Source organism: Stenella coeruleoalba, assembly GCF_951394435.1.
Source record: "Stenella coeruleoalba genome assembly, chromosome: 14".
In the NCBI taxonomy this organism is placed as follows: domain Eukaryota; kingdom Metazoa; phylum Chordata; class Mammalia; order Artiodactyla; family Delphinidae; genus Stenella; species Stenella coeruleoalba.
Window position 1 is genome coordinate 44,984,605 of NC_137160.1, and position 13,639 is coordinate 44,998,243.

Sequence of the window (13,639 nt, forward strand, 5' to 3'; positions counted from 1 at the left end):
TACTATACAATTCACCCATTTAAAGTATACAATTCAATGAATATTTTAGTATATTTGCAGTTGTACAACCATCACTGCAATCAATTTTAGAACTATTCCAACACTCCAAAAAAAATAAATAAATCCTATGACCACTAGCAGTCACTCTCCATTTCCTCCCAACCCAGTCCTAAAAAATTATGAATCTATTTTCTGTCCTTGTAGATATGCCTATTTTGGACACTTCATATAAATGGAATTATAAAATATATGTTCTTTTGGGCTTCCCTGGTGGCGCAGTGGTTAAGAATCCACCTGCCAATGCAGGGGATGCGGGTTTGATCCCGGTCCGGGAAGATCCCACATGCCACGGAGCAACTAAGCCCATGTGCCACAACTACTGAGGCCATGTGCCACAACTACTGAGTCCCACGTGCCTAGAGCCTGTGCTCCGAAATAAGAGAAGCCACCATAATGAGAAGCCCGCACAGTGCAACAAAGAGTAGCTCCCGCTTGCTGCAACTAGAGAAAGCCCGTTCACAGCAATGAAGACCCAATGCAGCCAAAAAATAAATGAAAAATAAATAAATAAATAAAGACTAAAAAAGAAAGGAGAAAAAAATATATGTTCTTCTGTAACTGGCTTCATCCACTATGCATGATCATTTCAAAGTTCATCTTTTTGTAGCAAATATAAGTACTTTATTACTTTTTATTGCTTAATAATAGTCTGTTGTCTGGACAAGCTGCATTTTATGTATCCATTCATTAGTTGATGGGCATTTAGCTTGTTTCCACTTTTGGCTCCTATGACTAATGCTGCTATGATCATTCGTGCTCAAGATATAGTGTAAACAAATATTTTAATTACTCCTAGACATAGGCAAAGGGGTATATTTACTGAGTCATAAAGGCACTTCTGTGTTTAACCTTTGCGGAGCTATCAGACTGTTTCCAAAGTGGCTGTACCATTTTACATTCTGACCAGAAATGTATTAGAGTTCCAGTTGCTTCACACCATTGTCAACATTTGTTCTTACCTGCCATTTTGATTATACCCATCCTAATAGCTATGAATGGTATCTCATTTGTTATGTTGAATTGTATTTCCCTAATGGCTAATGAAATTGAGCATCTTTTCTTATATTTATTAGCCATGTCTTTATCTCCTCTGGAAAAATGTCTATTCAGTACCTTTGCTCATTAGCCTTTTTATTTTATTTATTAATTTTTTTGCGGTACGCGGGCCTCACACTGCTGCGGCCTCTCCCGCCACGGAGCACATGCTCCAGACGTGCAGGCCCAGCGGCCATGGGCCCAGCCGCTCCGCAGCACGCGGGATCCTCCCTGACTGGGGCACGAACCCGCACCCCCTGAATCGGCAGGTGGACCCCAACCACTGCGCCACCAGGGAAGCCCTGCCTTTTTATTTTTGAGTTGTAAAAGTTCTTATATACTGTAGAAACAACTGCTTTCCTGATATATGATTTACAAATATTTACTCCCAGTTTGTGGGTTGTGCTTTCACGTCATGATGGTGTCCTTTAAGGTTCAATTGTCTTAATATGGTTGAAGCCATTTTTTTTCTCTTGTTGCTGTGTTTTTGGTATAATATTTAAGAAAGTTTTGTTTAACCCAGATCATGAAGATTAAATTCTATGTTTTCCTTAAAGGGTTTTATAATTTTAGTTCTTATGTTAGGTTTAAAATACATTAGTAGCTAATTTTTGTATACAGTGTAATTCTTTTCCACGTGGTTACCCAGTGTCTTAGAACCATTACTTGAAGAGACTATTTTTCCCCTCTGAATTATTTTTTGCACATTTGTTGAAAATAAATTAAACCTTAAATATCAGGTTTACTTCTGATTCTCTATTATATTCCCATAATCTTTATGAATATCCTTATGTCAGTTCCTTTTTCACCCATTCACTTCAGTAAGTGTGTTTCATAAATTTGTGAGAGAGATTACTTTGTCACATTTTGCATTATATCCTGGTGTCCCTGAATTCCTAATTGATCATTTCTTTAAATTAGCACACATTTGTGATGTAAAATTATATGAATTTTGACAAATGCATGGTGGTGTATGTCCACCATTATATTCAATCTCCTTCCATCCAGAAACAGACAACCACTGATTTGTTTACTGATGCTATAGTCTTCCCTTTTCAGGAACTTTACATAAATGGTATCATACAGTATGAAACCTTTTCAAATTAACTTCTTTCATTTAGCAATATACAGTAAGATTCATCCATGTTTTTATATGGCGTGATAGCTCTTTCCTTTTTCTCGCTGAATGGTAGTCTGTTTTAAGGATGTACCGCAATTTGTCTATCTATTCACCTACTTAAGGGCATCTTATTACTTATACTTTTTGGTTATTATGAATAAAGCTGGTATAAATATTCATATACTGCTTTTTCTGTTGGAATAAGTTTTCACATCTTTTGGTTTCCTTGATCATATTGTAAGATTTTCCTTCCTTCGAAAGAAACTGCTAAACTGTCTTCCAAATGCCTCTACTGTTTTTGTGTTCCCACCAGCAACACATGAGAGTTCTTGCTCTACATTGCCTCCAGCAATTAGCATGGGCAATTTTTTGGATTTCTGCCATTCTAATCAGATTATAATTTATTTCATTTTTGACTTATTTTGCAAACTCATAATGACAAAGAATGTTGATCGTCTTTTCCTATGTCTAATGTCCATCTATATTTCTTCTTTGATGAGGTGTCTGCTAAGATTTTGAGTTGTTACTTTCATGGTTGAATTTTAAGAGTTCTTTGTATATTTCAGATACAACTCTTATATCAGATATGTGTTTTGCAAAGATTTCTTCCAGTTGTGGCTTTTCTTTTCTTTTTTAATAAAGTATAATTGATTTACAATAGTGTATTAGTTTCAGGTGTACAACATAGTGATTTGATATTTTGATACATTACACACAATCCAAAGTTATTACAATATTATTGACTACATTCCCTGTGCTGTACAATACATCCCTGTGACTTATTTATTTTATAACTGGTAGTTGGTGCCCCTTAATCCTCTTTACCTATTTTACCCATTCCCCTGCCCCTCTCCCCTTGACAACCCCTAGTTTGTTCTCTGAATGAGTGAGTCTGTTATTGTTTTGTTACATTTGTGCATTTGCTTTGTATTTAGATTCCATAAATAACTGGAAACTGTGGTTTTTCTTTTTATTCTCTTAATAGTGTATTTTGCAAAGCAAAAGTTTGTAATTTTTAAAAAATATTTATTTATTTATTTGGTTGCACCAGGTCTTAGTTGCGGCAGGTGGGCTCCTTAGCTGCAGCTCGCAGCCTCCTTAGTTGCAGCTCGCAGGCTCCTTAATTGCTGCACACAGGCTCCTTAGTTGTGGCATGCTAACTCCTAGTTGCGGCATGCATGTGGGATCTAGGTCCCTGACCAGGGATCAAACCCCAGCCCCCTGCACTGAGAGCACAGAGTCTTAACCACTGCCCCACCAGGGAAGCCCCAAAAGTTTTCAATTTTAATGAAGTCTAACATATTTTTTTCTTTCATGGATTATTTTTTGATGTATCTAAAAACTCTTCAACAAACTCTATTTCATATAGATTTTTCTCCTATATTTTCTTTTAGTTTTGTAATTTTGCATTTTACATTTAAGATTATATCTAATTTTTTATACAGTGTGACATCTGTGTCTACTTTCCTTTTATTTCCCAATCCAGGGCAAGAGCTTGCACATTTTGAACGTCATTCTGCAGAAGCTACAGGATGGCCTGCATAGGCTTTCTTATCCACTTAACCAGATGTAGGGGAAGAGGGGAAGAGGGAGGATGAGGCTTGAAAATTGTCCACAGTTAAACATCAAAAATAAAATCAGACTCTTGAGTACCTCTTTTCTTTTCTTTCTTTTTTTTTTTTGATGATATAGATTCACTCTTATTTCTTCTTGAAGTCATAATTTTATTTCATTTCCCCCACAGAATTTTATCCCAATGCAGTATACTTTTTTTTATTGATCTTGAGGACATCTTAGTTCTGGAAAAGGGGTGAGGAAAAGGGATTAGTGTGAGGATAAAAGGATCTGATGATTGGTCCAATATAAGTATTATTAAAAGCAACTAAAATATGTATAATTTTAATTTTTTACTTAATACAATTAATTCAAGTACAACATTGAGAAAAGTACAACTTGGGAGTATCTTTATTTCTCCTGATATTCTCCAAGGACCTCAGCTATTACCACATGCCTCCAGATTTTGGAATATTTGGACCATTTCTGATATGCCTGTTGCCTAAGTCAGAACCAGACACATAGGCATGCAATAAATTTTGTTATGTAGCATATGAATATATTAGTTGAATCAAATGTGCTGCTACCACAAATGTGATTTATGCCTTGGGTCTTATAAGTGGTTAATGGCCTTATTTTAGTGCCTGAGCTTGCACACTGGACCACATGTCTGATAATGTGTTCCTATCTTATACCATTTTGACTAAATCCCCTCTTGGTTTCCTGCACAAATCCACGTTGCTCTTTAGCTGTAGCTCCATATTTGCTATCACGCAGCATACTAAGGACAGATGTTTTGCCCTAAACCCTAATCTATCTAGTGTTTGAAGCTACCTCCCTACTCCATCCTAACCTGCTGCCCGAAGCCCTAGTCCTTAACAAATTGCCTCCTGGTAAATCCAGCTGCTGCTTCTTTTAAAATCTATCCTACTTTTAAAATTCCTTTCAAACTTAATTTTTTACTCGGATTGCTGATACAGTCCCTTCCCTGATGTGCTCCATCCTCTGGCCTATCTTCTTCCATGCTTCTGCCAGACCAATCATTCTATCCCATCTAATCATTTATCAGTTTAAAATACTGTACTGAATCCCCATTAACTAAGTTGAGACATAAACCCTTTAGCATCAGTTGTCTTTTAAAAACTCTATCTCCACCTATCTTTAAAGGATTTCTATCACCATAGCCACAGTAACCTACCTTGAGCCTGAACACTGCAAAGAAGATAGTCATGGATTGGTACTCCAGGAATTAAATGTTGGGATGCTAAACTCATGGGTGATACTCTGGTGATGCTTTTATGTTGCCAAGACATCCACTATTAAGTATAGGAATACTGTATGTTTTCACCTTCACTAGGTTTCTTCTCATAGTCTGCAGCTGCAGCTGCCTTCAGGAACCTACCAGTAATAGCGGCTAGTACATTCCTTCAGGTCTAATTTCTCTAAGTAATATCCATCCTACAGGCTTCTCCGTTTTTCATCCTACACTCTGACTAAGCTTTTATGACAAATAATGATGATACCAATACAAAAATAGTACCAAACACTTCTTGAATATTTATTTATATTACAGAGAGTGCATTTAGCAAAACTAATTTAATCCTCATGAAGATCATATTGATAAGTATCATTATCCCCTTTTTACCAGATGTAGAAACTCAAATTCAGAAATGTTACTTGTCTAAGGACATACAGCTATTAAGGAACATATCTGTTATTAAAATCTGATTGTACCAGATCCCATAAGTTGTGCTCTGAATGTTCTATTAGGATACTACATTCTCTCTATCTCTTTCTCTCTCACTCTGTCTCTCTGTCTCTCTGTCTCTCTGTCTCTCTCTCTCTTTCTCTCTCCCTCTCTCTCTCTCTCTCTCTCTCTCTCTCTCTCTCTCTCTATATATATATATATATATATATATATGTATATATATTCTTTACAACAGGACAGCAGCAGCAACAGTATCTTTTGATGATTGAGAGAAGAGCAATAGATTGGTTAAAACTGCAAGAAATGGGGCACACAAAAACAAAAGCATGAGTAGGTGGAAGGGAGTGGAGAGAAGAGGAGGGAAAGTTCACTAGTGTAAGGGGATTTGGGATTTCTGAATGCATGCATCTCTTAAAGGGATTTACTCAGCATTAAAAAAAAAAATCAAGTTGCTCTGCAAATGTGTTGTCTGTACCATGTGTCATACTATGCTAGAGAAGTGAGGCATGGTAATGATAATTAGAACTTTTTACAAAGTACTTTCCAATGCATCATTTCATTAAATTTCAAGTAAATTAGGTAGTACATGCAAAAGTTTTTCCTCATTTCACATAATGCTCATGAGCCATGTGTCATACGTTAATAATCTGGATGATATTCAAGGCATTGTAGCATTCATAATATCACTCCAGCTAAGAGTGAATATCCCAAAAGCTATCTGAGCTGGAATGTTTTACCTTAAAATCAATTACGTATATCATGGATGAATAATAAGTAGATTGAGTACCTCTCCAACTCTTCCATAAATATTTAATGTTCAAAATAATCAGGGGAAGAAACTTGTTCAAAAACTCTAATATGTCTTTTGGGCCTTGTACTGTACCCTGTGCTTCTTGCACGTGGTTGGCTCTGTGAATACTAACACTAAACAGCCTTGTTCATAAAGACAACTAATAAGAAAAACAATATTAATTTTAGGAAAACAAGGCACTTGACACTCATTTGAAATTATTTTAAGCAGGTCATTCTGTGTGATACTTTAATTCCTAGGGATATCATTTCTGTATGATACAAAGTCACTCCATTCCATGTCTGTGTGTGTGTGTGTGTGTGTGTGTGTGTGTGTGTGTGTGCACGTGCGTATGCATGAGAGAGAGAGAGAGAGGGAGGAGGATGGAGAGAGGGAGTGAGAGAGAAAGATTGTGTGTATTATGAGGCTGGGATAAATGTCAGGTAGTTTAGATTTATTTGTTATGTATGGAGGTGTTACTACTAGATTGCATAATATAAATTAGAGATAATAAGTAGAAAATTGTGCAGTAGAAATGAAAGTAAAATTAAAGTCCATAGGTTCAAACACATAGAATAATCTTTTTTCAAATAAACTCATAAGAAATGTATTCATATCTGCTAGCAGCTGATGTAATCTTGCTGTTCTTATTTGAAACATTCATATTTTTATACTAAGAATCATCAGTTTTCATGTCGTAGCAAAATCCTCTGTTAAATTGATCCTCCAGACCTTCCATCACAAATTCTCAAGTGTGTTGATAAATCACCGCTTGGTATTTTGTCATGGTTTTTGTATTTCAATAAGTTATGCAGCATCTGGCCCAAGTTAAAGGCATGTAGTTATTCTACCTAAACAAGTTTTTCAATAGCATTTTATAATATCTTCCTGCATTAGTGGATATGAATTTCGTAAATCCTTCTACCTCTTTTTGTTTTATAATTTCACTTTCCTCTGACCTAATAAAAAAAAGTTTCATTTGTACACAAAGGGAAGGATAACATAAGTCACTAAAAGAGGATAATTTACATTTTTATTGCTGTTCTGTGCTAATTTCACATGTGTTGAGTAATCCTAAGGGATGTTATGAATGCTATTAATATGCACTGAATATACAATGGACAAACTGTTGTGTGACATTGTTTAATTTTTTTAACATAAATTCAATTTCTCCTTGTGGTGGCCTCTATCCTTTGCTGAGAAAACTATAAACACTGACATGGAATTTTAGACAAAGATAAACTACATGGAGAATTGTGGGCAAGGAAATTACCTTCTTAGAAGTTTTAAACACGTGTTACATATTTAGAGTCTTAAGGATGCATTAATTCCTGTTAAATCATGACTCATTATATTTGTTATTTTTTAAAATTAATTTTATGTATTTATTTTTTGGCTGCATTGGGTCTTCATCATTGCGCACGGGCTTTCTCTAGTTGTGGCGAGCGGGGGCTATTCTTCATTTTGGTGTGTGGGCTTCTTATTGCAGTGGCTTCTCTTGTTGCAGAACGCGGGCTCTAGGAGCACGGGCTTCGGTGGTTGTGGCATGCAACCTCAGTAGCTGTGGTTCAGGGGCTCTAGAGCACAGGCTTAGTAATTGCGGAGCACAGACTTAGTTGCTCTGCAACAGACATGTGGGATCTTCCCAGACCAGGGCTCGAACCCGTGTCCCCTGCATTGGCAGGCAGATTCTTAACCACTCCGCCACCAGGGAAGTCCCATTACATTTGTTATTTAAGCACAGAAACCAAGGTTGTCAGACTACAGCCTACAGCCCAAATCTGATCCACTGACTGTTTTTGCAAATAAAGTTTTATTCAAACATAACCATGCACATTCATTTATGTTTTATGTGTGGATGCTTTCCTGCTACAAAGGCAGAGTTAAGTTGTTGCTACAGAGAGATCATATGGTCCCCATATTTGCTCTGGCCCTTTAAGAAACATTTTGCCAACAATAATATAAACAAATATAAATATAGATCTGTTTTTAACTGTAAAACTATCCTTAATAATAAAAATTAATCTTTAACATCTGTTACTTACATGCTATACCAGGTGGTTTTGAACAAGTTACAGTAATTAACCTCATTTAGTCCTCATCTTATGAGATAGACACTATTAGTATCCCTGCTTCACAAAAGATGAAAAAAACTGAGTCCTAGAGAATTTGGATAGATACCGAAGGTCACACAGCTAGTAAAGGACAGATGCTAAGATGTGAACTGAAGCAATCTAATTCTAAATAGAATCATGTATTTGTGCATCTTATATTCAACCCAAGTATCAGGAAATAAATTAGATTTCGGAATAACAAGTTAAATATAGAATAATCCAATAATTTTATGTTGACTTTTGTAAGCAATCTATCATTAAAAAAGGATTCGTTTCGGAAAGAATTCACCATATTTGTAGATATTTGATTCTGAATTCCTAAATTAAGAATCTTTGAAATATTTTCTTGCATTCTATAGTTTTCATTTTGTTCATTGTTTCCTTTGTTGTACAGAAGCTTTTCAGTCTGATGTAGTCCCACTTACTTATTTGTGCTTTTGTTGCTTATGATTTTGGTGTCAAATCAAAAAATTGGATCTCTGTCAAGATCAATGTCAAGGAGTTTTTTTCCTATGTTTTCTTCTAGGAATCTTACAGTTTCCGGTCTTAAGTTTAAATCTTTAATTCATTTCGAGGTAATTTTTGTGAGAGGTAGAAATTGGGGACAAATTTAATCTTTCTGCATGCAATTATCCAGATTTTTCCAGCACTGTTTATTGAAGAGACTATCCTTTACCCATTGAGTATTCTTGTCTTCCTTGTCAAATATTAGTTAACTGTATATGGGAGGACTTATTTCTGAGTTGAGAAAATAGTCGCAAACCATCTAACAAATAAGGGGTTAATGATCAAAATATATAAGGAAGTCATACAACTCAACAGCAAAAAAAAGAAAAAGAACCTAATTAAAAAATGGAGAGAAGACCTAAATAGACATTTTTTTTTCCAAAGAAGACTTGCATAAGGTCAACAGGTACATAAAATGGTGCTCAACATCACTACGCATCAGGTAAATGCAAATCAGAACCACAATGAGGTATCACCTCACACCTGTTAGAATATTCGGCCATCATCAAAAAGACAAGCGATAAAAAGTGTTGGCAAGGATGTGGAGTAAAATGAACTCTTGTGCACTGATGGTAGGAATATAAATTGATAAACCACTTGGAAAAACAGTTTGGAGGTTTCTCAAAAAATTAAAAATAGAACTACCATATTATCCAGCAATCCAACTTCTGGTATACCTCCAAAGGAGATGAAAACAGTATCTCAAAGTCATTTCTGTACTCCCATATTCATTGGATGAATGGATAAAGATGTGAATTTTATATATATATATATAAAATTCAGCCATGAGAAAGAAAGAAATCTTGCTATTTATGACAACATGGGTGGATCTTGAGGGTACTGTGCAAAGTGAAATAAGTCGGACAGAGAAAGACCAATACTGTATGATCTCATTTATATATGGAATCTAGAATAGCCAAACTCACAGAAACAGAGAGTAGAATATTGTGGTTGCCCAGGGCTGGGGGGTATGGGAAATGGGGAGATGTTTGTGAGAGGGTACAAACTCCCACTTATAAATAAAATCTGAGGATCTAATGTACAGCATGATAACTATAGTTAACATTACTGTGTTACATACTTGTAAGTTGCTAAGTGAGTAGATTTTAAATGTTCTCACCAAAAAAAAAAAAGTATGTGAGGTGATGGAGTCATTAACTAACCCTACTGTGGTAATCATTTCACAATATATATGTGTGCCAAATCATCACATTATATACCTTTAACTTACACGGTGCTCTATGTCAATTATATCTCAATAAAGCTGGAAAAATATTTGAAATAATGCCTTAAATTATAATACATGACCGATTACTAAGAACTAGTTAACGCCATGAGTAAACAGTAGAAACAGTAAGGCCAGTATCTAAAGTTGGTAATAAACCTGAAATGCACAGAATTCATCCAAAATACAGATTTTTGTATTATAAATTCACACAGTAACCCAATTCAGTAACCTCAGGACCATGAATTAAATTTGCCTCTAACTGAACTATTTATGAACTTATTTATTCCTGACAGAAATGAAGTCCTTTGGAATATGACTTCTCAATAAAGCAGCACATAAGTGCTATAGAAGTAATGAATTATTTTTTAAAAACTTTATTTTAATTCCTTACCTGGATTAATAATGTCTTCCAGTGAGCATTCCTCCAGACCTTTCCTTTCTTGAATAGAATTGTCCATCACTCCAGCCAAAACTGTCTCTCCAAAGTTTCTGGAGACCAGTTTCCTGTCTCCAGGAATGTATAAATTCCATAAATAATGGAATGGACTCTAAAATAAGTTCTTAGAAGACGAATATCCTATTTAGTTATGTTGCTGTCGCTATTTCCTTTGATTTTTGTTTTCTGAAAAAAGGTGTCCTTCTGTTTATAACTTTAAAAGAAGTATTCTTTGTTATCCACACTTTCATGATAAACATGACTTTTATTCAGACAGTAGTAAAAAGGAGACACTAAATGTAAGGAACAGTAGTAAAAGGGAAAGACAGAGGTGAAGGAAAGGCAGGCTAACATTACTGAATAGAGATGCAGGTCAATTAGGATTGAATATAAAGTAAGCCATAAAGTTTAGAAACTTTAGTAGAATTTTCTTAAGTTGCTTTCAGATGCAGGGAAGATTTGAAGCACTACATTTCATCTGCATTAGGTGCTGAATCTCTAATATTCAAGTTTTTATCTGGGTAAAGGGGGTGACATCTTTTAACATGTCTGAATCACTGCTTTCTCGCTTGAAAAGTGAGCCGTCATTACATCTGTTCTCTGAAAATCCCAAAGTTGTATAAGGATCAATGATAAAATAAATCGCAGAAAAATTTGAAAATGTAGAGGATTTAGTTTTCTGTATTGTTATTTAGAAGATGGAAGGTGACCGAGGGACTCTTGTACAAATAAATTTGATAATGAAATCAGAAGAAAGAAACAGTGATTTCCAGTAATGGTTTTGCAGACACATGGAGAACCTTCGGTGAGGGTCTTGAACGGACCAGGCTGAAACACAGAAGCATGTTGAGGAGGGAACTGGAACAATTCTGATAATAAATGGGTTAACAGAAGGTCAAATAATCTTCATCTGTGATGAAGCAGGCCGAAATTCACTCACAACTGGATGGAAGGGGTAAACCTTAGATGTGGCAAAGATTCATACATTTTAGTGGAGGAAGGACTCCTAATTAATAATAGATAAAAAGCACCAACAGTCAGTGTGCTCTCATGTTAAATTTGTTAAGGATTAGAAAGTGATAACACTTTTTAACCTAAAGTAGACGATTCTTATTAAATACCTTTTCTATATAAATTGGATGGTTCTTCACATTTTTGACTAATTAGAAATAGAAAGTGGAGATTCAAATAGTCATTTGTCAGATGCATGCAGTCTCTGTAGAGCAGTACTGCTTCATCTGTATACAAGCTGTCTTTCTCTCTCTGTCTCAATGTCTCTTTCTCACTCACCTACACACACACACACACACACACACACACACACACACACACACACACACACACACACACACACACACACACACACACACACACCCATAATAAGCAACCATGACAGTTGTTTTATTCAACATAGATTGGGAAGGAAATCCATTAGGGACAAAGTCCACAGTGTAATTAAAACTAACAAATTTTCTTTCGCTTTATTTCCAGGCCTCTGGCTTCTAGGGGAAAGGACTCTTACTACCCTAATATTTTTTCAGTTTTAATTTCTTCACTGACTTTAATTACCTTCTCTCAGGCCTATAAATGTATTACTTCTTTCTAAAAGAAAAACAAGAGAAATAAACTTGTTTGCTGAAGGCCTTTACCAAGCTTTCACAGCTGGAGCTATTTCAAATAACAGTATTGCTAGTAATTAAACTAAACATGGAACTCCCACTTCTACTTTCCACAAATTTTAGCCCCGACTCTGTTCCTCAACTCTAAAATTAACCCTTGTTTAATATTTTGATGAGTATCTCATATTTCTTCTCACATCTTGGTTTACTCGAGGGTTTTTTAAATTGCATTCAAGTATGTTCTATGCCTGGGTATATCTACATCAAGATGCCTATCTTTTTCTAGAGGAAAGATTTCTCATCATCCTGTTTGTAAATCATTAAGCACGTTCATTGCATAATTAAGATGTTATTTCTTTTAAAAGCAAAAACCATTTGAAATCTCATTTATTCAATGTATTTTATTTTATATTTTATACAACAACTAAAAGACAATAATGACAATACTACAGTGGATTTTCTAATATAGTATTTTTATTATTCAAATTGAATTATATTACTAAAATGAATTACATGGGTGATTCCTAATGATTTTAAACATGGGAATGTTGTCTCTGCACTTGAAATAAAACAATAATTAAAAGCAAATATAAGTATTAGGAAGCTTGGATAACTTTTCAAAAGCACTTCCTGGAGAGATGGATAGCTATTATCAAATATGTAATTGTGCCTGTTGATAAAAATATAATTTGGGAGTATTATGACATACCGAGATGTTCGCATTTTGATAGGATACTCTAGAAAATACACTAATTACAATAATAACAAAGCTATTGCTGAGATACAGTGAAAGTTCCTAGCACAGTGCCTGGCACAATTAACTTGCTCACAATTAAATAAGGCTATAAAATGTTAAGTTTCTTTTGCCTCTTGCTGAATCAGAAGGTCAGGCAAAAATAGGCCTACATTCTTGATGGACAGCAAACTACTAAAGCTGGACAGAATAGGGTTGCCTTTTATGTGGGGCAAATGATCTCTAGTTCATGATACCCTCTGTGCAGCATTTTTAAAAACCAAACAATATTCTCATTTCCCTGAACTACACACTGCAATTCTATATACTCTCTCCCCCGACACATGTTCTAACCTACACTCATTCCAAACTCGCAATTCTCCAAATACCTTTTTCTTTCCAACATAAACGTGTCTTTTGCTCATGCTCTCATTTCACCTGATACAACTCGTCTTCTTTACCTGTAAATTTTTTTTTACTGATTCTTGAAAGAACAGCTCAGTATCCGTGCCTTCATGAAAATTCTCTGACTCATTCAAAGCAAGGTGTTGATTCCTTTTAATTTACCAAGAACAGTTTTGTTTTATATTATTGCATTGTTACACAACTTTAACACCTGTCCTTTCATAGTTACACGAGTGCATGGACCATATATTATTTATCTTTGAATAGTCAACACTCAATAAAGTGCCTGACATATATTAATACTCAAATCAATGCACTTTTGTCAAAATT

At 35.2% G+C, this 13,639-nt stretch overlaps 1 long non-coding RNA gene across 1 annotated transcript in view; it reads left to right on the plus strand.

The window, feature by feature from the left end:
- Positions 1-13,639, plus strand: part of LOC307197061 — a 430,181-nt gene that overhangs the window by 157,518 nt on the left and 259,024 nt on the right. The window lies entirely within an intron of this gene.